The sequence below is a fragment of the Lactuca virosa genome, chromosome 9 (genome assembly GCF_052849685.1).
Source record: "Lactuca virosa cultivar CGN04683 chromosome 9, Lactuca_virosa_CGN04683_v6, whole genome shotgun sequence".
Taxonomy (NCBI): domain Eukaryota; kingdom Viridiplantae; phylum Streptophyta; class Magnoliopsida; order Asterales; family Asteraceae; genus Lactuca; species Lactuca virosa.
In genome coordinates, this window is record NC_136434.1 from 71,762,509 (window position 1) to 71,777,701 (window position 15,193).

The 15,193-nt window shown below is 38.2% G+C and overlaps 1 non-coding gene across 1 annotated transcript; it reads right to left on the reverse strand.

The window, feature by feature from the left end:
- Positions 1-13,395: 13,395 nt before the first annotated feature.
- On the reverse strand, positions 13,396-13,502 carry LOC145141477 (small nucleolar RNA R71). Its single transcript, XR_013722686.1, has one exon. It is a non-coding gene; the product is annotated as a small nucleolar RNA R71 (small nucleolar RNA).
- Between the last annotated feature and the right edge of the window lie 1,691 nt (positions 13,503-15,193).

The window sequence follows — 15,193 nt, forward strand, 5'->3', positions numbered from 1 at the left end:
GAGGTAATGTTGCGGGCGTGCATTCTAGACTTTAATGGTAGCTGGGATACCTACCTTCCCTTGGCAGATTTTTCCTATAATAATAGCTACCACGCCAGTATCAACCGACCTCCCTTCGAGATGCTTTACGGGAGGAAGTGCAGGACCCCAATATGCTGGGGTGAGGTTAGTCATAGGGTCATGGGGAGAAACGAAGTGGTAATCAAGAGGATGGAGAAGATCCAGCAGGTCGGGAGTAGACTCCAGACGGCCCAGAGTCGGAAGAAGAGGTACGCCGACAAACGCCGATCGGACTTGGAGTTTCAAGTCGGGGAGATGGTCCTTCTAAAGGTGTCACCTTGGAAAGGTGTCATCCACTTTAGAAAACGGGGAAAGTTGGGCCCCATATATGTCGGACCTGTCAGGGTTATAGCCCAGGTAGGCAAAGTGGTGTATCAGTTGGATCTTCCGGAAGAGCTTAGACAGATCCACAACACTTTTCATGTTTCGCAGCTGCGGAAGTGCATATTCGATGATACCGCGGTGGTTCGTTTGGAGGATATTCAGGTGGATGACAGCCTGAACTACATCGAGAGACCAATAGCCATTCTCGATAGGAAGACGAAGGATCTAAAGAACAAGAGGGTAGAGTTGGTGAAGGTGCAGTGGCAACACCGCAACGGCTCGGAATGGACGTGGGAGCCGGAGGATGAGATGAGGGAGCACTACCCAGAGCTATTTCCAGACGCAGCAGACTCCGAACACGAAGTATGAGATAAGTGGGGGAGAATTGTAATGTGTGGTTCCTGGTATGTATTTAAAATATAATTATTCACTTTCATATATAGAAACTCGACGAGTTTGAGGCCCCAAACTCGTCAAGTAGAGATGAATTGGACCGCGGATTTGGAAACCTACTCGACGAGTTGGGAGGCCTCAACTCGATGAGTAGGCTGGCAGAAATGAAACCCTAATTTTAGGGTTTTGCACCCTATTTAAACACCTTAACCTTAAGGTGTTGGCCTTATCTCCAACCTCCACTGTCCAAAACTCTAATCTCGAAACCCTAAGCCATTTTTGGTGATTGTAAGCTAATCTTGTGCATTCTTGATGAGTTTGAAGAAGAACAAGCTTGAAGGAGGAGCAAGAACATGTGGGAGGAGAGTAGATCCAGAAATTGGGCTTCATTTCTGATTCATCTGAGGTATAACGTTTCAACCTTGTCCATGGCATGCTTAGATCTAGTCTTAGGATGTTTTGCTTCATGCTTTGGTCCAAGTATGTTGATGGTTGGGATTTGGACGTCCCATTTGGGCAAACCCTTCAGATCTAGGGTCTTGAGGGGACTTCATGGCATAAAGGTGCCAACTTTATGGCCATGGAAGTCCCATGCAACTTTTAGACCATATTTTTGGTCTTTTAAGCCCTATTAGGTCTTTCATGCGAGTAAAGATGAGAGCTTTACGTGGCCAATTTGTCTCTTGAGTCTAGATCTATGACCTCATGGTCTATCTTGAAGTTTTGATGGCTTTTAGAGTTGGATCTAAGCCATTTTGGTTTAGGGTTTGAGTTTTATGCGTTGGGGAGAGGTCCATAGTGGGTAAAGTTAGAAACTTTACCCTTCTAGATATATTTCCAGCTTGGACCCAGAAGATAGGACTTTGATTTGAAGAATATGGACTTAATGCATTAAGAAGGTTGACGGACTGAAGAACTCGACGAGTTCATAAGAGAACTCGAAGAGTTGTTCTGGAAGTGTCCCGAATCTGTTGGAAAAATAGGGAATCGACGAGTTGTAGGAAAAACTCGACGAGTTGGATCTTGATATCACGATTATGTGATTTATGGAAACTCGACGAGTTGAGTCAACTCGGAATGTTGACTTTGACTTTGACCAGGGTGTTGACTTTGACTTTGACTTTGACCAAAGTCGACCCTTAAGGGGTTATGAGTATGAAAGGGTAATTAAGGAAATCTTTTATCTGTAGGGGTTTGAGTTGGGTTGATTATCCGGAGCCAGGGATTGTTCAGCTACTTCCAGTTTTTGAGGTGAGTTACCTTCCCGGTAGCAGTGGGTCTAACGCACTAAGGCTGGCCCACTAGTAGGAGTTTGTAGTTAGATGATTGTTTTTGTGATAATTGTCTGGTATGCCATTATCTGTTATGATTTATGTGCTAGTATGCTATGATATTATGTGGTAGTGAAAGCGGGTGAAATAGACCTCGTATCCGGTTGATAAGACCGAAGGGGTAGGTCGGGTACCCAGATATGCCTGACAATATGTTTATGTATGATTATGTATGTTGTTATGTGGTAGTGGTAAGGGCGAAATAGACCCCGTAACCAGTTGGAAGAGACCGAAGGGGTAGGCCAGCACCAAGATATGCTAGGCAGTTACCGGTTGAAAGAGACCGAAGGGGTAGGCTAGCACCCTGATATGCTAGGAAGTACCGGTTGAAAGAGACCGAAGGGGTAGGACAGCACCCGAATATGCTAGGCAGTATGTTTATTGTATGGTATGTCGTATGATGGGGGAACTCACTAAGCTTCATGCTTACGGTTTTCATTTTTGGTTTCAGGTACTTCTTCTTCGAAAGGAAAGGAGTCGGCATGATCGCATCACATCACACCATGTTTTTTGCACATGAGATCTTTAGGAGTTAAAGTCTGATGTTGTTTTATTATGACATGTTTTGATTATTGACATATTGGTTTTGATATGAGATGACACTATGGGTGTTTTCAGACTATTGTGTTTATAATTACTTAATTAAAAATGAAATTTATGGTCTTGAGTTTTGGAAGGTTACATATGCATACATAGAACGTAATTTATATTAAATACTTCATATCTGTTTGTTAGATGAAAGTAACTATGCACTCACATTAGTAGCGTGATTTCATAGAATCTAACTAGAAACGGTCAGCGGTTCGTGATCGTCGGGCTCGAGACGCGGAATGCCTTCGGCAAACGAGAGAGAGGTAAGAAGATTTGGTGTAAGAAATGAAAGGGTCGAACTTGCTATTTATAGGGTGTTCTGGGCAAGTTCACGTCATGGTCATGACATGTTCACGTCGTGGCGCATGGATGAATCACTTCGTAGGCTTTCCATTTGCGTTCTAGCTTCAAAAAGTGACCGGATGACATTTCCACGTCGTGAAATACCTAAGTTCACGTCGTGAACTTCCATGAGTCGTCCCGTAGCCTTACCACGTGTTTTATAGCCTCGATTAGTGTCCTTGAATAATTTCACATCGTGGACTTAATGTTCACGTCGTGGACTTAAGGCGGCTAGAGTTTCTACCGCGTGTCATGCCCTCAGACAATTACATCTTCGGAAGATCATAACTTTTGCATACGAGCTCCGTTTTTGACGTTCTTTATATCCACGCGTAGGTGGAGACATACTCTAATAATTTAGTTTAGATCACTAAGGCTAAAAAGTAATTTATCGTAAACTTACTTTTTACGATTCCCGGTGTCGTGTCGGTTTTGTCACGAAACTTGGACAGGTCATAACTTCTTCGTTATAACTCGGATTTCAGCGTTCTTTATATGTACAGAACCCTTGTGACATATAATAAAACCTAGTTAAGATTATTTATTATAAATAATCTTCCATAAAAAGTCATTTTTGACTCTTATTGTCTCTAAATTGGCTAGCCCGAATCTGCGGGCGTTACACGTTTGGTGGAGACAAACATCGATACTATGTGTTGGTTTTGATGGTATGGGATTTATTTAGCTTGATTATTACTTGTGTTTGATAGATCGTTTACCTTGAATGTTAAAGTTCTGATTTTTACTACCTATTTATGACTTATGTGTAGTTAGATGCTTAATCCAATTAAATTAACTTGAGTTTTAGCTGTTAGATCTACTGATTGAACAAATCCTAGGTTAGGTGGTACAAATTAGTAACTTTGGCTGTGTTAGAGAGCATTAGATATCATGCTATGTGCTTGATTGATTTTCTTGAAAATATATGAGAAATCATTAGATCATATCATTCATACTCTAAATGTAAGAACCTGAAATTTACCAAAAGTTGACTTTTAGTCGAATATTGACCTAAAGGGTAAAATGGTCAATTATAACAAAGAGATGAGATTATGAAGTTGTGACTTCATGAAAAATGGTCACTAAGAGTTTAAGTCACTTAGAAGAGTTTAGAAGAGTAAGTTCAAGAGAGAGAATGCATGAGAAGATGTATTTCGGCCAAAAGGGAAAAATGGGAAATTTTTTGTTTTTGGGCCAAGTTTGTGACTTAAAAGATTAAGACTCGTATTAACTCGATGATAAGTGACTCAATAGATTTATAGAGTACGTTCCCACCTTCACATGGATATAAATAACATCGAAATGGGTTAGTAAAGAATGAGATATGAGGGACTAAAGATTGAAGAAAAATTGTCCCAAGGTTGGAATGGAATCAACCAAGGGCTACTGTCAAGACCGGAACCGCAGCACGGTGGATCAATCTACACGGCACGGTGAGTGATCTTCATAAGAGGGAATGACAAGGTACTTTGTCTTGCGGCGTGAAATATAGGTACCACGGCGTGGTGGCTAAAGTACGATGCCCTTGAGAAAGAATAACACGATGTGGAAAATAAATGGTAGCGATTGACCTTGAGACAAAAGTTAGTCGCAACGCAGTGATTAGAAAACATCGACGCGGTGTCACATGGGTTAACATCCCCTGATCAGCCTCATTCTTCCCAAAACACTCCCCGTTCCTTTAGAGATAGAGCTCCGACTATTTTGGGGATGAAGGGCGATCTTATGGCGGTTCAAAGAGTTAGAGACAAAGCTTAGGCATCAAAAACATATAAAGCTTGGAGCAAGAGGATGAGCCAAGATGCATCAATTAAATAAAGGAGCCAAGAAGGATAGTTAGTCCTTACTAACTAATCAGGTGAATTTATTTCCAATTATTGCATTTTTACTGGAGGACTCGTCGAGTTGAAGGCCTCAACTCGACGTGTCAAAGTTGTTTTGGCCGCGAAGCTTAATGAGTCAACTCGACGAGTTGAGGTGCCTTAACTCGGTGAGTTGGCAGCTGGGAAGGAAACCCTAATTTTAGGGTTTTTCACCCTATTTAAACACTTTAAGTCCCAGGTGTTGGCCTTATTTCCAGCCTCCATATCCCCTAACCCTAATCTCGAAACCCTAGAGCCTCCTTGAGTGTTGTGAGCTTATTATGGGCGTGTTTAAAGCTCATTGAAGGAAGAGAAGCTTGGTGAAAGGTGGTGATTCAAGTAGGAGCCTTCAGATCTTGATTCTTTGCACCATTTCCAGCATATTTCGGGTATAAAGTTCTAACCTTGCTTAATATTTGCTTAGATCTCTTTTTGGGTTAGTTTATACGCTTTTAGCCATGTTTGGGGTGGTTAATGGGGTTGTAGGGCGTCCCAAGTGTTATTATTTCATATCTATGATCCGCATGAGCTCTTTTGGCATGAAGGTGCCAACTTTATGGTCTTAAGGGCATCATGCTTTCATTAAGTCCATCTTATGGCTTCTTTTGAGCATTTGAGCTTCTTCTAGGAATACATGAGTATAAAGTTGGAAACTTTACGTAGTCATTCAGCTTTTAGGGCCGGATCTTCAGTTTGGGGTTATGCCTTTGGTGATTTAGTGCTTAATGATTAAGTCCTTACCCTTTTAAGCCTAGGGTTTGGGTTTTGAACCCATTTTGATGGTTCTTAGGAGTAAAGTTGGAAACTTTACCCTTCTTGAGGCCATTTCAGTTAAGATCTGAGTCATGAAGCTCTTAGTTTTGTTAAGGTCGGCTTAATAGATTAAGATGTTGGATTTATGGCAAACTCGACGAGTTTATGAATGAACTCGGCGAGTTGGATCAGTTTCTTCCCGACTTTGTAGACTAATGGATAAACTCGGTGAGTTGAAGGAAGACTCGGCGAGTTGGGTCAACTCGGATTGTTGACTTTGACTTTGACTTTAGTCTTTGACCAAGTTTGACCTATAAGGGGCTTTTGGGCATTTTGGGTTGTACTTAAGGAAATCTTTTACGCTTAGGGGTTGAGTAGAGTCGACATTCGGAGTCGGGATCCATTCAGCTACCTTTTTGTATTCGAGGTGAGTTTCCTTACCGGGTTTAGTGGGTCGAAGGCACCAAGGTCGGCCCATGTTCATATTATGTTGTTACTATGGTAGTGCTCTTTGTGACTCTTGCATGTGCTTGTGTTTATATGTCTTCCGGGCTAAGGCTCGATGTCGGGCGGGGCCTGATGGATATATGTATGCTATGTATCACTGTGATTATTGCATGTGTATGTGTTTATTTGATATATGTTATTGTACGTTGGGCGAGGCCCGTTTTACCGAGCTCAGCTCGATGCCGGACGGGGTCCCATGCCGGGCGGGGCTCACTATATGTTTATTGTATGTTTGGTATGTGGTATTCTGGGGAACTCACTAAGCTTTGTGCTTACGGTTTTTAGTTTACGTTTCAGGTACTTCCGGTTGTAAATGGAAGAGCTCGGGATGACTACATTGCACACACCATTGAGATTCCGCTATGATGTTTTACTCTGATTTATGACAAGTTGATACATTGGTTTTATTCAAATGTTTGGATGTTATGGGAAAAGTACTATTTTACTTATTATTAAATTGAAATTTTTGGGACCATATTTTTGGATGTTACATATATATATATATATATATATATATATATATATATATATATATATATATATATATATATATATATATATATATGCTGATTTGAGAGTCATGGATCTGAGCATGAAAAAGAGAAAGAAAGAAGGGGATTATATGTATTATAATCCTAATTAAGAATAGGTACTTCTGGTTATACACTTAAGACCATGTATCTGAGCATGTGTGTATAACCAAAATATGTAGGTATGTATAGAGAAGGAACAAGAGTATTATGATTAATACTCTTAATAGTATATAAAGAAAGTATGGGATTATATGTCTTATAATCCTATGCAAGAGTAGATGATAAGAAAAGGTATATGTGTATACCTAAGAGACTTTAGATAAAGATAAAGAATGATTATATGTATTGACATGATGGTATTGTGTAGAATGGTTATATAATCATAATTGTATCTATCTATATATTGACATGATGGTATTGTGTAGAATACCTATATGTTATTTGACATAGATAAATATTAAGTACTAGAAGTGTAATAAAAGATCTCTTGATTAAATAAAGAGATAGAATGTCTGTGGGACAAGCATTATATGATGAGTCATATAATAGAGATAGATGTTCCTTCAGGGACAAGATTATGATTCCTTCAGAAATGAGATAGAGGTTCCATCGGGAACAAGAGTATGATTCCTTTGGGAATGATATGACGGTTCCTGTAATGCCCGCAGATTCGGGCTAGTTAATTTAGAGACAATAAGCGTAAAAAATGACTTTTTGATAGAAGATTATTAAGAATAAATAATCTTAACCAAGTTATAGTGTATGTCACAAGAGTTCCGTACATATAAAGAACGCTGAAATCCAAGTTATAAGGAAGAAGTTTTGACCTGTCGAAGTTTTACTACAAAACCGGCACGGCTCCGCTTAACGTAAAAAGTAAATTTTTGATAAATTACTTTTTAGCCTTAGCAATCTAAACAAAAGTCTTAGTATATATTAAACCGAGAGCGTACAAAAAAAAGAATGTCCAAATCTGACTTCGTTTAAGGAAGTTATGATTTTCCTAAGATTTAGCATAGAAGTACACGACCCGGAAATTGAATTTTAGATCGATCGATCGATTTTTAGCCGACACAACCTAAATGAGAATTGAAGATTTCATTAATAGGAGCTCAACGATATAAAGACAGTCGAAAACGGACGTCGGATGAAAAACTTATGAATTTTTAACGGATTTTAACTATCTAAGACATTTAAAATATAACTTAAAAAATAAATTCAAAATTAGACGACAGAGTCTAAATGAAAGTTGTAGATCCCGTCGATACCTATGCGTTGATATAAAGAATTTCAAAAACAGAGTTCGTATCCAAAAGTTACAGATTTTAGAAGATAATTAGTTTTTAGAGTAACCAGCGAGCGACACGTGACGCGATCTGAGCCACTGCTTCCTCACCACGGCTTGGCACCAGATGATGACACCTGGCCACGAACGGCCAACGTTTAGCATGGGAACATCTCGCATTCAAACCGGACTCAGCCTATAAATAGAGGCGCAAATCACCCCAAAAACTCACACCTTTCCCATTCTTTCTCTCTCAAACTTCTCTCTAAACCTCTCCCAAGCCTTAGTACTTCCCAAGTGGTAAGTGGCGAGTCCAGGAGCGCCAGAAGGCTCTGAGAAGAAGAGCTTTTCGGCTTAGAAGTTCTGCCCCCGCAGAGCCCAGTTCTTAGCCAAACCTCCCGGTAAGTAAGTTATGCTTACCCTACTTTAAGTATAGCTTATGTTTAAGTTCAATATCATTATTATGAACTTATAAACATTAAATATATTATAAAATATAACATACAAAGTGTTATTATAATACCTTTTAACTACTCGCGGTACGGGGAATCTAGTTTGAAGTGTCGCATTGGGTTGTTGGATTTCAGAAGTGCTATAATGCCAAAATGGTCCTGCCCTCTGGTGTTTCATGGCTGACCCCTATCTTTACATAGTGGTTGAAAAGTATTGTTTAACACTTATAAAACAATATCGCTCGTAAATAGTCACAATAAATATTATACTAAAATCTAGCGGTAATGATACTAGGTTTTGCCGAAGGAAAATAGAATTGTTAGAAGCGAAGCGCTGCCCGAGTTTGAAATCATCACTTTAACGAGTGAGTGCATAGTTACTTTCATCTTACACATAGATATGAAGTATTTAATATAAATTACATGCTATGTGTGCATATTATGTGTTCTTGCTATTTATGATGGATGAACAAAATATACATGTTTTATTTGATTTAAAATGTATATGTATTTTATACCTACAAAAATATTGGGTAAAGATGGGTAGATGAATGATGAGAGATGAGAGATGAAATAGATGAACATTGGCAGCTATGGACTTAGTGCCTGAGAGATAAACCATGGCAGCTATGGACTTAGTGCCAAATAGATAAATCCCGACAGCTCTGGACTTAGTGCCTTACAAATGAACATTAGCAACTATGGACTTAGTGCCTTACAAATGAACGTTGGCAGCTATGGATTTAGTGCCCTATAAATGGATATTGGCAGCTATGGACTTAGTGCCTGACAAATAACATTGGCAACTATGGACTTAGTGTCTGTTAAATAAACCTTGGCAGCGATGGACTTCGTGCCTATTCCTTAGGACAATCCTTAGGAATGAATGAGTGAATGATAGATAATTATTAGGGTATATCCTTAAGAAATAAAGAAGATAATGGAGATGGGTAATTGGGTTAATTGTTTGATGATGAAGCATAATAACTTTATTATTATGGGTTGAAAACTCTATGTACTCACTAGGTTTCCCTACCTGACCCACTCAGTTTATTTGTATCACATGTGTCAATACGATGCTAAATTACACTAAGAGATTAAAGGAGATGTAAATCACTAGTGTAAATAAACGTAAGGTCTATTTATACTTATGTTTCTGTATTGATGATGACATCCCAAAGTTTTAATATAAAGATAATACATTTCTTCAGAAATGCTTTGATAATACTATTATCATGTTTTCTGGGAACAAATTCCGCAATACTACTTTTCAAAAAGGATACTCTGATTTTTAAATAAGCATAAATAAAAATTTTAAAATGACCGTGAATTTGGGGATGTCACAGTTCCATATGGAACATAGATAGATGATCCCTTTGGGGTTGTGGATAGAGAGGGATCATAAGAGAGAGAGGTAATATCGGATGAGAATACCTGATAAAGCTAGTGGGATGTTGATTCCCTTAGAAGATAGAGAAGATCATAATATGAGATATGACCGTTGGGTCTAGATGAGAACATCGTGTTGGGGAACTAGAGATGAGAATAGGGAAGAGAAAGAGTAGAGTAGAGAATATATATAGATCATAGAAGAGAACGAATAGAGAACATGGTAAAAGGCTGAGTTAGAGGCAGGTATAGATTATTTACAAATTATGAGATGAGCCTGAGAAGAGGCTAAGAAAGATAGAAGAGATAAATGATTGGTGAGAATAGCAGTGTGTGCTATTTGAGAAGAATAGTAGAGGATGGAGTACGCGTATGAGAGAACAGAATGATGAGGCATGAGAAAAGATAGAAGAATAGAGATAGATATGATGAGATGAGAAAACACTACCAGTCTATTCCATAAGAAGAAGAGTTTAAGATGTAGAGTATGAGATAGAAGAGAAGAGGAAAGATTATAGTATGAATGATAGAAAGAGCAGATGAACATGAAAATAGAAAGAATATATCTCACCAGACATTGCGGTCTGATGTTGTAGAGATGTTTCATGTTTTGTAGGTTTGTGTAGCAGCAACCGTGGTACCAAAAGTTAAGACATGTCTTGTAGGTTTGTAATTTGTATGAAGATTTTTACTCTAAACCCGTGACTATGCCTGGGATATTAGATGGTTTTATTTTTATGAGTTAATAGAATTCCACAAATTTTTGTAATAAATCTAATAATCCTTTTAGATTAGATGATAGAAAGTCTGGGTCGTTACACTGAATATATATTTTATCAATTACGTTTTCACTAATTTCATGATAATTATATTAGTCGTTCATTAATTGTTAACATAAGAAAATCCGATCAAAATAACTGGTCACATTAGAATTCTGTAACCAACTAACAACTGCATTACACTATTAAAGAAATCAACCATAAGAGAGAGATGAGTCGAAGCTAAACGAAAGTGCTGTTTAAAACTTGATTTAAATTGTTATCAGCTTTGTTCGTTGCAGTTTGATTAATTCTTAGCTATGAAATATTTTAAGGTTATAACTGAAGTTTCTTAACTTGAAAAATCAAAAAACACCCCATTTACAGTGTTTTTTCTAGTTTAATTAGTAGTAGTTGTTTTTATTGAAATCATACTCGTTCCCCTAGTGTTCGACAATCCGTATTTGTCATTCATTTACTTTCAAACGAATAGGTGCACTTGTTTAGTTGTGTAGCAGTCTAGTTGCGATTAAGTATAATTATAAATATTAAAGCTAATCGTAGTAAAATACACCTCAAGTTTTTTGGCGCTGTTGTCGGGGTACGGTTTAATTTTAGTGAAAATTATCTACCATTAGTTAATCGGTCCTTTTTGTGGAGTAAAATACATAAAAAGTTAGTTTTTTGTTTTTTGCTTTTCCAGTTACAAAAACATGGTGAATCTCACTCCACGTCGTGGTTACGTGTTTTAAATTTTATTTTAATTTAGTTTTTGTTTGTTTTACGCATTTGTTTTTGTTTTTTTAGTTAGTACATGACGAGGGAATCATCATCAAAGATAGTAACTTCCTTCAACGATATGGAATTAGAAATTCACAAGCAAAAAAGAGGAAAGAAAGAAGAAGGTTATGAACCAGACAAGTCTAATCCAAAAACATAAATCAAAACTGAAGGAGACAACATCAATTAACAAGAAATCCATTCTACGAAAATCCGGCAATCCCGGAAGGCATTGGACCTGGCCTCATGCGACCGACAATCCAAGAAGCAATGAATTTTGAGCTAAAAGGACAATTCGTTAACATGCTCCAAAAAACTCCATTCTACGAAAAGATCCCGAAGACGCTTATCCACACAAATGCAGTTCAAGAGATTGTTGATTACTTTCACATTGTTGGGGTAAGAAAATATGCAGTTGTTAGGGCGTGTCAGACCCAACAAATAAAAGGGTACGATATACTCCAAAATAACACTACTATATTGCACTAAAAGGTAGTACAAGGCAAGTAGGGTCGATCCACAGAGACACGGGACAATTGGTCTATACCTCTTTACACAAGGTACTATGGTCACCAATAGTGAAGAGATGGGGGTTTAGAATGCAATGATTAAGCAACCAATTAAAAAAAGAGGTAATCAGCTAAATGAGTGAATTAAACTCAGAATTTGTAAGGACTCAAACTCTATGTATGACAACTTAGCAGTGTGATTCCAAGATAACATGATATTTGCTCAATTCTATCTAAGTTGGTACTTGAAAGTGTTAACAAGCTCTAGTACTTCCCATTCACCACATTAATTAACCAAAACAAGCTCTTTGATTAACCTTAACCTTACTAACCTAATCTAAACAAGCTCTTAGAATTAGATTGAAAGATTGCATTAAACTTTATGTGAATGTTCCCAACAACACCCAATACTCCTCACAAGCTCGGGAGCGTAAGAGTGTGTGAATAAGATTTACACTAAATTCATTCAATGGAATTAAGTTTGGTGCTTGTTACTTGTTCAATTTCACAAAACAATTACGGATTTTGTAAAAGAGATAACTTGAATGACCTAACCCTAATTCAAATGGCCAATAAGAATCACAATTAGAATCAAACATTCGATTAAAGAAAAATCAAATTCACTAGATAGAAATTAAAAGCAAACATCAAGTCATATGATTGAAATCACAACTAAGAAGTCAAGACATGAAGTTTGAGAAACTAGGGTTCTAGCCACACATGGCTAGAACAAGATCACAAGTTGTAAAGATGGAAATGATGTGCAATTACAACTTACAATTAAGGGAAATAATGTTTCCAAATGATAACCGATTAAATCCTTGCAAAATTCCTTCACCCAATATGCTCTGGTATCATGTGTGTGTGTAAAAATGACCCAATTCCCGTGATATGAAAAATAGGAAAAACTGTCAAAAGGTAGTTTTTGGGTCGAACACAGCCCGTGTTAAAATAGGCTAAACTGACACGGGTCGTGTTCAGCAGTCAACACGGCCCGTGTTGATTTGCACTAAACTGACACGGCCCGTGTTCAGCATGGTCAACAGCTTCTTCTTGGTCAAACACGCCCCGTGCTCACTTTTCAGTGTAAATCCAACACGCCCCGTGTACCCCTCTGACTCCGAATCCAAACTTGATTTTTCCAACTTTTCCGTTCTTCGTCCGATCATCCCAAAATCTTCACCAATGCTTCCCGGCACCTCCCAAAGCGCGTTCTAACCTCCGGTTTACCTGAAAAGAACATGAAAGTGTGCAAATAAGGTTGTTCTAGAGACTAACATGAATATGATGAAATGCAATAAAAATGAAGAATAACTATGCTAAATAGATGCATAAAAAGGGACTAAAAAGTGTGCAAAAAGGTGCACAAAATGCACCTAACAGCAGTCATGCTAAGAGTGTTGCCAATCAAGTTAAAAAATAAGGCCAAACAATGGTTGAAATCGCTACCAGTAGGATCGATAACTACATGGGCTACTTTAAGAGAACAATTCATACAATAGCTCAGCTCACCATCAAAGATTTCCAAACTAAAGAACAACATCCAAAACTTCCAACAAATCGATAGGGAGTCATTTTATGAAGCATGGGAACGCTAAAAAGAGATGCTACAACATTGCCCACAACACGATCTAAACGTGCAACAAGAAATTTCTACTTTTTACAATGACATCAATGTTTGCATAAGGAAACTTTTTGACTCCCACAGAACACTCACCTGTTAATTTTGGGATTTTTAGGATGTGTTGTTTCTATGTTTTGTAGGCAAATGGCACCCATAAGAAGAGTAAATCATCAGCAGCAGCCTTAAGAGGATCTGAATGCCCCACATTCGAACATGTTCTACCATTTTCCAACCAATGTTCCGGAGGAACATTTAATGTTGTATAAAAACTGGTTTTGTTGACTTTATAATAGCGACTTCACAGTTTCGCCTAAAATAGATTGGGTTTGGTTGAAAAATAATGGGGTAATGGAAAGTGTCGAAGTATACTTGACTAAGGTGTTTATCGGGGACGGATTTTTAGTCACGTGCAAGGGTTGGAGAAATTTGTTTATGATTTCTAAACCGGTATATAGAGAATTGTGTGTTGAGTTTTTCGCAATAATAAATTTTAAAGAAAACACTATGGATCCTCACTATCGGAAGGCACTCTCTTTCCGGCTAGGTGGTGAGAGTCGGGAGTATAGTTTGATTGAGGTTGCATGGGGACTGAGGATTTATGAAAATGAGGAAACAAGGACTCAGAACTTCACCACATTCTTAGCAGTCGGACATCCAAATTTTCCAGTAGAAGTGTAGAGTTACGAATTTTGGACTACCATTGCCAATGATATTTATGATATGGGATCGTCAAAAGAGAACACAATCCGTTCGACGATTCATCATTTTCTACATCGTCTCATTACTTTCAGTGTCAATCACAAATGACAGGGTGACAAAGTCCCTAGCTTGGACCTCTTTTATTTGTAGAGTATTATTACACCGGGTATGTTATGCAACATCCCTTATGCTATTTCACGATTCTTGTCTAAAAAAGCTATGAAGTCATAGGAGCGTAGTCCCATATATGGGGGGCCATTTTGTTACGAGACTTGCGAAGTCTTATGTGATTTTGAACCCGGCTACACTACAAAGTTTGACACTAATTCCAAGTCAGCGCCTCACTGTGAGAAAATAAAAACCATGAAAATTTTTGTCAATATTGGTTATGGTAATGTTGTACCGGAAGATGAAAAATTCATATCGATAGGGGGAATGGAGGAGCAGGAACATGAACCACAGCCCGGACGGAACCAGAGAAGAAGAGTCGATGCACCAACCCAAAAACCACCTCAAGACATACCCATGGGGGATGAGCCCCCTATGGATCCTTTTTCGGTGCGGGTTGGTGAATATTTGGATGACATGCGCGGGGGCATGATATATTTAGGAACATCGATTGACTTGATGATGCATCATATGGTGATCGTACAACCATATCACATGGTACCGTAATTCCCCTACATTCCTACATAGACCGAGAGGTGGGGACACCAAGGCGATGGAGCAGGCACGAACAGAACTCGTCAGTATGATGATGACGAGTGAATTATCCTTTTTTATGTTTTAATTTGCTTTAGTTTGGTTTGTTTAAAACCTATGTGTTTGGCTTGTATGTTTGGTGTGTTTTATTTGTTTCGTTGGATTGTAAACCTGAATGATTATCATTTTTGTTACGCGTGTTAGAGCGTGAGAGTACAACATAAACTATCGAGAGTACAACATAAACTATCGAGAGTACAACATAAACTATCGATAGGAGTGTGTAACACTCTAAATTT